General features: G+C 45.3%; 1 non-coding gene across 1 annotated transcript; it reads left to right on the top strand.

Moving 5' to 3' along the window:
- The first annotated feature begins 1,863 nt into the window (after nucleotides 1–1,863).
- TRNAA-CGC (transfer RNA alanine (anticodon CGC)) lies at nucleotides 1,864–1,935 on the top strand. The gene has a single exon. It is a non-coding gene; the product is annotated as a tRNA-Ala (tRNA).
- Nucleotides 1,936–13,342: the final 11,407 nt, after the last annotated feature.

Below are 13,342 nucleotides of genomic sequence, written 5' to 3'. Positions count from 1 at the left end.
GTGCAACTGGGGTGTAAACGTATATAGAGGCAGAGACAGTGCATGGATAGGGCAGTCTGTGCCCTGACTGGATAATCATAGGCTTAAAACTGAGGCAGCATCATTGGTTCTATTACAATGAAGCATGAATACAGGCTTTATGTTATCTGTTTGCTCCCTGTGTCCTGTCCGAATTCTTTCTTGCGCTTTTTCTAGAGAAAATTGGGTGGTGGCGTCTGGCGTTAGAGAGTGATCAGTAGAAACCGCCAATACAGACATTTGCTACCCTGTTAAATTTCAATTTATTTGTCTAGTAGTACAGAAGGTCAGAAGTTCTGAAAGAGTATGACTTTCACTTGTAGAAATGCTTTATTTTTATACGCAATACAGACTTTGCTACCCAGTTAAAGTTCAATTTATTTGTCTAGTAACACAGAAGGTCAGAAGTTCTGAAAGAGTATGACTTTCACTACAGAAATGCTTTATTTTTATACGCGTCATCAGAGAAGGGTCATTCCACGAGAAACGTCCAAGACCTCAAAAACGACCACCGTTTATCCTTCTCAAAATATAGTGCTAGTTAGCATTTGTGTGATAGAATGGCAATGAAGTAGGTTTCCTGGAAAAAAAATTTCCTCACGTGAGCGCTCTTTGAAGATTCCTGGAAGAAGCAAGTTTGATCGGAGTTAAAAAAAAATTGAATGTGAAGTGACATGGGATACAATGACAAATTTTTTTAGAGCATTTCGATTGCGTCGTGCTTTCATGTCAGTTCATTAATGAACCCATGCAAGAATTTTCCAACATCTCCTGCTGCAGTAAGAAACTAAAATTTATGGTATTTTAGCTTATATTTTGACGTAGACGCCGTTACCGAATCAGCAGAAATAATTTTTTGTGCTTTCACCTGTTACTTTACTTTATGCTAAAAGAAACTGAAGTTGTTAAAAACAGTATGGTTTAAAAACTACGAATTTTGAAAAACCGACTTTTTAGTGAGGTTAAGACTTAAATTAACATCAAGACCCTATACATGAAATGCATGAGATGGCTCATTACACACCACAACATTGTTGCTTGTGATCTAGAAGATTTAATTCAAGCAAATTGAGTTTGTGTAAAGAGAATATATTTATGTACGGAAGAAGCCTCACCTGTAGGTGCTTACGTACATTGTCTCCACTGCAGAAGACTTATTATTTCGCTCAATATGAACTCCAACGCACGAGATGTGACAGAAACTCAGTTCCCGAATTAGTACGAGCACAATGACGTTCACACTTGCTTGAGTTAGCTCTGAACGCACACAGCAAAGTAAGCTGAATGTTTGAGCATGCCTGGTGTACTTTAACTTAGGATAACCACAAACGACAAAGCCTGAATTCGTTTCTATTGGAAGAGTTGTAAGCTATTATGAGCAAACCAGTACGTGCCACAGTCTATTTTTCTGGCATTAATATGTACTGTGGCTATCTGCAAAGAGAATAGGCGCTGTGCTGCTTGAAGCCAACAACAGCACAAAATAAATAAATTTAAAAAAATCCTCTGTGTCCCTTGGTTTCTCAGGCTGTGTGCTTCTCTCATATTTATAACGAGCCCCTCATTCCCCTTCCCTTGTTTCCTTAATTGCTTAGCGAGGGCCTCGGTTCTGGCAGCCTTGACGGCATAGGAAGGATAAGAGGGTCCTCACACAGCTTCCACCCTAACTGTTCGATGACGTTCTACGTCACATCAGCGGTGACTCAGGACGTGCTACGCACGCCGCTTAAGAACGTGGATGGCGCTGATGAACACTCTCAAGGTTCGGTTATTTGTAAACATAAATACCCCCGAAAGCAGATTTGACAGCCGTCGAAGTAGCTCAGTTAATAAAGAAAAAAAAAAGTCGCCGTAGCTCAGCGGTAGAGCACCGGACGCGCAATTCGGAGGTCGTGGGTTCGGATCCCATCAGCGGCATGTGGTTGTTTTTTCTTCTGCTTTTCTAATTAATTAGCTTTGAGCGATAACATAATCAGTAATATTCTAAATCGAAAAACAGCACAAAATAAATTAATTAAAAAAATTCCCTGTGTCCCTTGGTTTCTCTGGCTGTTGGCTTCTCTTATATTTATAACGACCCCCTCATTTCCCTTCCCTTGTTTGCTCTCTCTCTCTCTCTATATATATATATATATATATATATATATATATATATATAGCAGAAAACGATAAACGACTTGGTTGTTAGAGGTAAAATGCGAAATTGAGAAACGCTTCATTAGAGTAAATATTTATTGGGAGTCGACGTTTCGGACAGGGCCTGTCCTTTTTCTAGAAAAAAAGACAGGCTCTGTCCGAAACGTCGACTCTCAATAAATGCTTACTTAAATGAAGCGTTTCTGATTTTCTCTTGCACACAGGGCTCAGTTACTGGGCGAAACGTGCACGCCCTACATAGAAGAAATACTTAAGTTATGCAAAACAACGAATACTAATATGACCGAGGACGAGAAAGGACATCTTCTGAAGGGCATATATATATATATATACACACACGCACACACACACACACACACACACACACACACACACACACACACACACACACACACACACACACACACACATCTTGTTACAGGCTTGGAGAAACGCAGGAAGGGCAAGGCGGAGAACGAAAGAAGTTGAGAGTGTTGTGCCCCATTGGACGCTGATTCCCGCTCGCCGATTGAACTGCTCGCCGCTGGCCTCTTCAACCAGATAGAACACCCGGCTGTGAGATTATAGCCGTAACATTGTGGTGGAGGTGCTTGGTGACGATCTCAGCAACAAAACGGTGCAGCCAGAACTGGAGACCCGCCGGCGTCGTCGCCTTGCCGGCCTGGAACCGCTGACCAAAACCGTGCAGCCTGCCGAAGAGCCATCCACAGCACGAAGTGACGCTGCGATCCAAGCTGCAGACCAGCCTGTGGGCACAGTGAGAGGTTCAACGCAGCACTATCGGGAGCCTTGCAGTTTCGCCGGAGCAGCAGGCGAGGACGTGGAGGAATGGTTGACCCATTATCAAAGGGTGAGCCACTATAACCGCTGGGACGCCGCCACTCAGCTTGCCAACGTGGTTTTCTTTCTGACCCATACAGCTTTGGTGTGGTTTGAGAAGCACGAGGTCTCCCTCACCACCTGGGACCGCTTCGTAACCGAACTGCGACAGTGTTTTGGCGATTGCCTCGCGCGCCGCAAGCGCGCCGAACAAACTCTTGCACACAGCGCTCAGTTACAGGGCTGAACTTGCACGACCTACATAGAAAAAATACTTAAGTTATGCAAAACAACGAATGCTAATATGACCTAGGACGAGAAAGTCGGACATGTTCTTTAGGGCATTGCAAAAAATGTTTACAATTTTCTAATCGCGAAAGATGACTTGAGAGCCGTCTGAGATGCCATTCGGTGCGTCCTCACATTCTAGACATTGAAGACTCGTTGTATTACGCCTAAATTTAGGCGGCTGGCTAACGTTCCAACTGTGGCCAGCGTCGAAGAGCGTTTCACAGATCTCTCAACGACGATCCGCCAGATCGTTCGCGAGGAGCTTCTGAGATTCGAGCCCCATGCACGGTGTCCATCATCTGTGCCGTCTGAAGTTCCCGTTTATCAAGGGTCTCCGTTAGTAGTCCCCTCGATGCCCGGGCTAAGGTCAGTAAACACTGCACACACCTCCAGGTTCGGTGCACCTAGTCATCCCTATCACTCCTGCTCACGCCCGGCGGACTTCGAATTGAACTACGATCCGGATTATGAACATCCTACAGGACCGCCTGCACGCTCCCTCCGGCGCCTTGCCAGGAGGCCTGAAGACGTGCGTGGGTATTCAGAGCAGTATATATATATATATATATATATATATATATATATATATATATATATATATATATATATATATATATATATATATATTTTATATATATATATGAGAGAAGCCAACAGCCACAGAAACCAAGAAGCACAGGGGATTTTTTTTTTAATTATTTATTTTTGTGGTGTTGATCAAGTGAGAATATTACTGAATATGTCGTCGCTTAAAGCTAATTGATCAGAAAAGCAGAAGAAAAAACAACCATATGCCGCCGGTGGGATCCGAACCCACGACCTCCGAATTACGCGTCCGGTGCTCTACCTCTGAGCTACGGCGACGGCTGTCAAACCTTCTGCTTTCAGGGGTATTTATTTTTACAAATAACCTAACCTTGAGAGTGTTCATCAGCGCCACCCACGTTCATAAGCGGCGGACGTGGAACGTCCTGAGTTACCGCTGGTGTGACGTAGAACGCCATCGAACGGCGAGGGTGGAAGCTTTGTGAGAACCCTCTTATGCTTCCTATGGCGTCAAGGCTGCCAGAACCGAGACCCTCGCTAAGCAATTAAGCAAACAAGGGAAGGGGAATGAGGGGCTCGTTATAAATATGAGAGAAGCCAACAGCCACAGAAACCAAGAAGCACAGGGGATTTTTTTTTTAATTATTTATTTATTTTTGTGGTGTTGATCAAGTGAGAATATTACTGAATATGTCGTCGCTTAAAGCTAATTGATCAGAAAAGCAGAAGAAAAAACAACCATATGCCGCCGGTGGGATCCGAACCCACGACCTCCGAATTACGCGTCCGGTGCTCTACCTCTGAGCTACGGCGACGGCTGTCAAACCTTCTGCTTTCAGGGGTATTTATTTTTACAAATAACCTAACCTTGAGAGTGTTCATCAGCGCCACCCACGTTCATAAGCGGCGGACGTGGAACGTCCTGAGTTACCGCTGGTGTGACGTAGAACGCCATCGAACGGCGAGGGTGGAAGCTTTGTGAGAACCCTCTTATGCTTCCTATGGCGTCAAGGCTGCCAGAACCGAGACCCTCGCTAAGCAATTAAGCAAACAAGGGAAGGGGAATGAGGGGCTCGTTATAAATATGAGAGAAGCCAACAGCCACAGAAACCAAGAAGCACAGGGGATTTTTTTTTTTTAATTATTTATTTATTTTTGTGGTGTTGATCAAGTGAGAATATTACTGAATATGTCGTCGCTTAAAGCTAATTGATCAGAAAAGCAGAAGAAAAAACAACCATATGCCGCCGGTGGGATCCGAACCCACGACCTCCGAATTACGCGTCCGGTGCTCTACCTCTGAGCTACGGCGACGGCTGTCAAACCTTCTGCTTTCAGGGGTATTTATTTTTACAAATAACCTAACCTTGAGAGTGTTCATCAGCGCCACCCACGTTCATAAGCGGCGGACGTGGAACGTCCTGAGTTACCGCTGGTGTGACGTAGAACGCCATCGAACGGCGAGGGTGGAAGCTTTGTGAGAACCCTCTTATGCTTCCTATGGCGTCAAGGCTGCCAGAACCGAGACCCTCGCTAAGCAATTAAGCAAACAAGGGAAGGGGAATGAGGGGCTCGTTATAAATATGAGAGAAGCCAACAGCCACAGAAACCAAGAAGCACAGGGGATTTTTTTTTTAATTATTTATTTATTTTTGTGGTGTTGATCAAGTGAGAATATTACTGAATATGTCGTCGCTTAAAGCTAATTGATCAGAAAAGCAGAAGAAAAAACAACCATATGCCGCCGGTGGGATCCGAACCCACGACCTCCGAATTACGCGTCCGGTGCTCTACCTCTGAGCTACGGCGACGGCTGTCAAACCTTCTGCTTTCAGGGGTATTTATTTTTACAAATAACCTAACCTTGAGAGTGTTCATCAGCGCCACCCACGTTCATAAGCGGCGGACGTGGAACGTCCTGAGTTACCGCTGGTGTGACGTAGAACGCCATCGAACGGCGAGGGTGGAAGCTTTGTGAGAACCCTCTTATGCTTCCTATGGCGTCAAGGCTGCCAGAACCGAGACCCTCGCTAAGCAATTAAGCAAACAAGGGAAGGGGAATGAGGGGCTCGTTATAAATATGAGAGAAGCCAACAGCCACAGAAACCAAGAAGCACAGGGGATTTTTTTTTTTTAATTATTTATTTATTTTTGTGGTGTTGATCAAGTGAGAATATTACTGAATATGTCGTCGCTTAAAGCTAATTGATCAGAAAAGCAGAAGAAAAAACAACCATATGCCGCCGGTGGGATCCGAACCCACGACCTCCGAATTACGCGTCCGGTGCTCTACCTCTGAGCTACGGCGACGGCTGTCAAACCTTCTGCTTTCAGGGGTATTTATTTTTACAAATAACCTAACCTTGAGAGTGTTCATCAGCGCCACCCACGTTCATAAGCGGCGGACGTGGAACGTCCTGAGTTACCGCTGGTGTGACGTAGAACGCCATCGAACGGCGAGGGTGGAAGCTTTGTGAGAACCCTCTTATGCTTCCTATGGCGTCAAGGCTGCCAGAACCGAGACCCTCGCTAAGCAATTAAGCAAACAAGGGAAGGGGAATGAGGGGCTCGTTATAAATATGAGAGAAGCCAACAGCCACAGAAACCAAGAAGCACAGGGGATTTTTTTTTTTTTAATTATTTATTTATTTTTGTGGTGTTGATCAAGTGAGAATATTACTGAATATGTCGTCGCTTAAAGCTAATTGATCAGAAAAGCAGAAGAAAAAACAACCATATGCCGCCGGTGGGATCCGAACCCACGACCTCCGAATTACGCGTCCGGTGCTCTACCTCTGAGCTACGGCGACGGCTGTCAAACCTTCTGCTTTCAGGGGTATTTATTTTTACAAATAACCTAACCTTGAGAGTGTTCATCAGCGCCACCCACGCTCATAAGCGGCGGACGTGGAACGTCCTGAGTTACCGCTGGTGTGACGTAGAACGCCATCGAACGGCGAGGGTGGAAGCTTTGTGAGAACCCTCTTATGCTTCCTATGGCGTCAAGGCTGCCAGAACCGAGACCCTCGCTAAGCAATTAAGCAAACAAGGGAAGGGGAATGAGGGGCTCGTTATAAATATGAGAGAAGCCAACAGCCACAGAAACCAAGAAGCACAGGGGATTTTTTTTTTAATTATTTATTTATTTTTGTGGTGTTGATCAAGTGAGAATATTACTGAATATGTCGTCGCTTAAAGCTAATTGATCAGAAAAGCAGAAGAAAAAACAACCATATGCCGCCGGTGGGATCCGAACCCACGACCTCCGAATTACGCGTCCGGTGCTCTACCTCTGAGCTACGGCGACGGCTGTCAAACCTTCTGCTTTCAGGGGTATTTATTTTTACAAATAACCTAACCTTGAGAGTGTTCATCAGCGCCACCCACGTTCATAAGCGGCGGACGTGGAACGTCCTGAGTTACCGCTGGTGTGACGTAGAACGCCATCGAACGGCGAGGGTGGAAGCTTTGTGAGAACCCTCTTATGCTTCCTATGGCGTCAAGGCTGCCAGAACCGAGACCCTCGCTAAGCAATTAAGCAAACAAGGGAAGGGGAATGAGGGGCTCGTTATAAATATGAGAGAAGCCAACAGCCACAGAAACCAAGAAGCACAGGGGATTTTTTTTTTTAATTATTTATTTATTTTTGTGGTGTTGATCAAGTGAGAATATTACTGAATATGTCGTCGCTTAAAGCTAATTGATCAGAAAAGCAGAAGAAAAAACAACCATATGCCGCCGGTGGGATCCGAACCCACGACCTCCGAATTACGCGTCCGGTGCTCTACCTCTGAGCTACGGCGACGGCTGTCAAACCTTCTGCTTTCAGGGGTATTTATTTTTACAAATAACCTAACCTTGAGAGTGTTCATCAGCGCCACCCACGTTCATAAGCGGCGGACGTGGAACGTCCTGAGTTACCGCTGGTGTGACGTAGAACGCCATCGAACGGCGAGGGTGGAAGCTTTGTGAGAACCCTCTTATGCTTCCTATGGCGTCAAGGCTGCCAGAACCGAGACCCTCGCTAAGCAATTAAGCAAACAAGGGAAGGGGAATGAGGGGCTCGTTATAAATATGAGAGAAGCCAACAGCCACAGAAACCAAGAAGCACAGGGGATTTTTTTTTTAATTATTTATTTATTTTTGTGGTGTTGATCAAGTGAGAATATTACTGAATATGTCGTCGCTTAAAGCTAATTGATCAGAAAAGTTGAAGAAAAAACAACCATATGCCGCCGGTGGGATCCGAACCCACGACCTCCGAATTACGCGTCCGGTGCTCTACCTCTGAGCTACGGCGACGGCTGTCAAACCTTCTGCTTTCAGGGGTATTTATTTTTACAAATAACCTAACCTTGAGAGTGTTCATCAGCGCCACCCACGTTCATAAGCGGCGGACGTGGAACGTCCTGAGTTACCGCTGGTGTGACGTAGAACGCCATCGAACGGCGAGGGTGGAAGCTTTGTGAGAACCCTCTTATGCTTCCTATGGCGTCAAGGCTGCCAGAACCGAGACCCTCGCTAAGCAATTAAGCAAACAAGGGAAGGGGAATGAGGGGCTCGTTATAAATATGAGAGAAGCCAACAGCCACAGAAACCAAGAAGCACAGGGGATTTTTTTTTTTTAATTATTTATTTATTTTTGTGGTGTTGATCAAGTGAGAATATTACTGAATATGTCGTCGCTTAAAGCTAATTGATCAGAAAAGCAGAAGAAAAAACAACCATATGCCGCCGGTGGGATCCGAACCCACGACCTCCGAATTACGCGTCCGGTGCTCTACCTCTGAGCTACGGCGACGGCTGTCAAACCTTCTGCTTTCAGGGGTATTTATTTTTACAAATAACCTAACCTTGAGAGTGTTCATCAGCGCCACCCACGTTCATAAGCGGCGGACGTGGAACGTCCTGAGTTACCGCTGGTGTGACGTAGAACGCCATCGAACGGCGAGGGTGGAAGCTTTGTGAGAACCCTCTTATGCTTCCTATGGCGTCAAGGCTGCCAGAACCGAGACCCTCGCTAAGCAATTAAGCAAACATATTTATGCATATATTTCTCTCATATTTATAACGAGCCCCTCATTCCCCTTTATATATATATATATATATATATATATATATACGATTGGCCATTTTCAGAGGGTCTTGGGGCTCTGAAAAAAGAAGAGAGTTTTGCTCGTCAACACATTCCCCTAACCGCGCCTGAGGCCACCGAACTTACGCTCTTTGAGGAAAAGAGAACCCGCGAGGTACGCGAGATAAAACGCAAAAAATTCATTAGGGACGGGATTCCACACCTCGCGTGGACAAACCCAGCTGAACGCGAAGAATCCGAAACGGAGGTAGCTACTAATAATCACCCCATTGTTACGGCAAACCCCAACAACAAATTCAACGCAACGACACACACGACATTAATACCGACAACACAAGCAGAACGCTCTGGAACGGGAGCAGCCACTAATGATAAACCCTTTGCTACAAGCTCTGGGTCCGGTTTCCAGGATAGCATTATTAATCTATCATCCAGCGCCCTAACAATTGACGAGAAATCAGTTCTTTCTCGAGGTCTTACGTTCTGCCCCACCACAAGTAAATACAATGAATTCTCAGTTTTAAAAGATTTGGACAATTTTGCACGAATGTTGCGACTGAAAGAATACTTTTGTGATAGGCCCCAACTTAGTGCAGACAGCAGAGAATTCTGCGTTACAAACCAACACTGGACTCCTACCATGGGAAGAGACAAACACTTGGATATGTATATTAATGCGGTCCAGAACGACATAATTCACGCTTACAAAAGCCACACTCCAGGGAGACCGAACCTGTCCAAAAAAGAACGGGATGCATTGAAGGCTCTCAGCAGACGGACAGATATAACCATAAAGCCAGCAGATAAAGGAGGCGGTATAGTAGTAATGGATAGTGAAGCATACATTGAGGAAGGCTTGAGACAACTCTCTAACACTTGCTTCTACCAGCTTCTTGAAAAAGACCCAACTCCACAATACCAACAATATATAGCAGAGACTCTGGATCAGCTTGCGAAAAAGGGGACATAACCCTAAGGTTATCTAAAGCCCTCCTCGCACCACACCCGTCGCCAGGTCGATTTGACTTACTACCGAAAATCCACAAAAAGGATAATCCTGGCCGCCCTATAGTATCTGGCATTGGCACGATTACAGAACCAATTTCCAGTTACATTGACACATTAATCAGGCATATTCCAACAACACACCCATCCTACATACGAGACACAAACCATTTCCTTCGCGAAATAGAGGGCCTTAAACTTCCGGAAGGTGCCTTTCTGGTAACATTAGATGTAATCTCACTGTACACTAATATTCCTCATTCCGATGGCATCAGATCTCTGACCGAAGCGTACAGACAAGATAGAAAAGAGGAGTCTCCTGCCACACATGTTCTAGAAATACTTGCGAAAATCGTACTCGAATACAACAACTTTGAATTCAACGATCAACACTACTTACAAATTAATGGCACAGCCATGGGTACAAGGATGGCCCCCGCCTACGCCAACATCTTCATGCATAGTATTGAATCTAAATTCTTGCAAGATTCTCTCATCAAGCCCATCCTATACAAACGCTATTTGGATGACATTTTTCTAATTTGGACTGACACAGAGCAAGAACTCCTACATTTTATTGAACAATTCAACCTTGTCCACCCCAACATATCAGACACTCACGCGTACTCCCACACCTCAATTAACTTCCTAGATGTCGAGATTTCGGTAACGGAAGGCTCACTTAACACCAGCGTATATAGAAAACCAACGGACCGTCAACAATACTTACACTTTCAAAGTTGTCATCCTCGCCACTCCAAAACAAGTATTCCATACTCTCAGGCACACCGATTTAAAAGAATCTGTTCACAAGATCAAGACTTCGCGAGAAATTCCAATCGCATGCGAGAGGTCCTCACCAAGCAAAGATATCCCCCCGCCATTGTCGACGATGCAATTGAAAGGGCATCTAAACTCAACCGAGATGAAATACTAGATGGACGTCGACGCAGCGAAGAAACAGATCACCGGGCAAACTTGGTACTCACCTACACAGGTAATCCCCCAACGTAAATAAAATCCTTAAAAAACATTTCAACATTCTCAAACAAAGCGAGCGCCTCGCAAAAATTTTCACTACTCCCCCTCACGTAGTCTACAGACGACCGAAAAACATTCAAAACATTCTCGTACACTCAAAAACACATAACCACCTTGGGTTGGGTTGCCGACCCTGCACCAAAAGTAGATGCCACGTCTGCAAACATATGCAAACAACCAGCTGTGCGATAAGCACAGCCTCAGGCTTTAAATGGAAAATCAATGGCGACTTTAATTGTGACTCCTCCAACGTTATCTACCTCCTAGAATGTGGTGTGTGCAGTATGCAGTACATTGGGCAGACGGTTAACCCTCTACGATTTCGCTTTAATAACCACCGCGCTCATGCCCTATCTCTACCTAACCTCCCCTTGTCAAAACACATTAATGACAAAAAACACCCATTTGAAGCACTTAAATTAACAGTCTTACAGGGTGGGTTCAACAACACCCGGGAACGGGAGCAACGCGAGTCGTACTTTATTTATAAGTTTGGAACAATTGCCCAAGGCATTAATGAGAACCTGGGCGCTTTGTCTTCAATACGCCCCCTCAAATCCAGTACTGACCTTGGAGTTCCGGCCTGACAGGCCTCGCAAGCTTTCTCCCATACGATTACACCGATGGCCTCATCGCCCACAGCGTTCTTACCTTCCCCCGTTCGACCATCTTGACGAGAGCGGCGCCGTCAAAGAACTTAAGCACCCCCGCCATTCATAGTGGCCCCACGCGACGATTCTTCCCCAAAGTCGCCTCCGTTTCCGGCCTTTTCTTTTCCTTTCTTTGTTGCCTGTGTGGGTGTGTGCAGGTACACTCCACGTGTGTCTCGTTAAATTCCACTCTGCCCGCCTTGACTCATACTGCCGAAGAAGTTGCACATGGCGGAAGTCTTTCTTTTTTTTTCCCCCCGCCCTTTTGCTCCATTGTATCTTGTTTACTCGTTTAAGTGGACAACATTTGAGTGCATCTCAAATCTATGCTGTGCGTCGGCCACTGTTTGTCTCTATACACTTTGCTAGCTGTCCGCTGTGTTAGGACTCAGTTCTCTGTCCATATTCCCCTCCCGCTCTTCCTTTTTTCCCCCCCTTTTTTCCTTTTTTCTTTTCTCCCCGCGACCGCATACGTGGGTGGCGGGCGACGACATTTACCCTCCCCACCCCCTGTCCCGTTTGTGTATTTTTTGTTAATTTTTTATTTGTTTTCTCTTCCCTGAGCCGTTCTTCCTTGTGCAGCGTCGGCTTGTTTTGGCTCAGGTGTCGAACACCTGTACAGATGAAGACCCTTTAAGAAGAGAAGCAAGAACCATGTAACCTCAGTCTTGAAAAAGGACAGGCTCTGTCCGAAACGTCGACTCCCAATAAACGAAGCGTTTCTCAATTTCGCATCTTATATATATATATATATATATATATAAGGGATAACAAAATCTTCAAGGCAACTGATTAAAAATATAATAAGTTGGGGAAGTCACATTGAAAAACTTAACAGATTTATTCAACGTTTCGACCAGGGACTGGTCTTTTTCAAGAATGATCATACAGTGCATGGAAGGGTCTTCTTATAGCAGTGAACATAGCACACACAGGGCTTGAAAAAGAAAAATGAGAAAAAATCAAAGGGGAAAGAGGAAGACAGCCGAGACACGAAACCCAAACGTCAAGGTGCGCCAGCAAAGGCGCCGCCGTAAAAGAGGTGAAAGAGGGTGGTGGGCCTGGGCGGGCACGGGACTAGTTAAGGGGAAAAAAAAAAAAAAAAAAAAAAAAAAAAAAGCGTGGGGGTGGTTAACAAAAGAAGGCAAGTGCCTGCCAATTGTGTGCGTAAGTATCGCCTCTAGCCACCTCTGTGCGGCCCCGCGCGACTCCAGACGAAAGCACGAGAACGCACAGGTTGCGGTTGAGCTAAGTGTCTCCACGGGTGGCACGCGGACCCCCAAAACCAGATGAGGTTGCATATGAAGACTATATGGAAAGCTCCTTCTTTACAGGAGTAGAAAAAAAGAATAAGTAAAGACAAAAAAGTCAAAAAATGGCCCTGCGATGGCCGAAGGAAACAAAACCACATGGGGGTCGCACGTGAGAACCACATGGATAGGCTCCTTCTTTACAGGAGTGGGAAAAAAAAGTATAAATAAAGACAGAAAATGGCACTGCGATGGCCGAAAGGAACAAAAACACACACACGCAGAGGCGACATGAATACACAGAACATGCACAAAATTGTGTCACTTTTGTAGCATTCTTTAGCAGAGGATATGTGGGGAAATGCGTAAAAGCCCACAAATTAAATTAAAGGCAGCGCCAGAGTGTTAGAAGGTGTACCAAAAAGGCAAATTTCATTACAGGAAACACCGCTTAGGAATAACACAACAAC

The sequence above is a fragment of the Amblyomma mixtum genome, chromosome 2, assembly GCF_055824585.1.
Source record: "Amblyomma mixtum isolate Tamu chromosome 2, ASM5582458v1, whole genome shotgun sequence".
Lineage (NCBI taxonomy): Eukaryota > Metazoa > Arthropoda > Arachnida > Ixodida > Ixodidae > Amblyomma > Amblyomma mixtum.
Note: the sequence above shows the minus strand (reverse complement) of the source record. Positions and strands in the feature narration are given on the sequence as shown.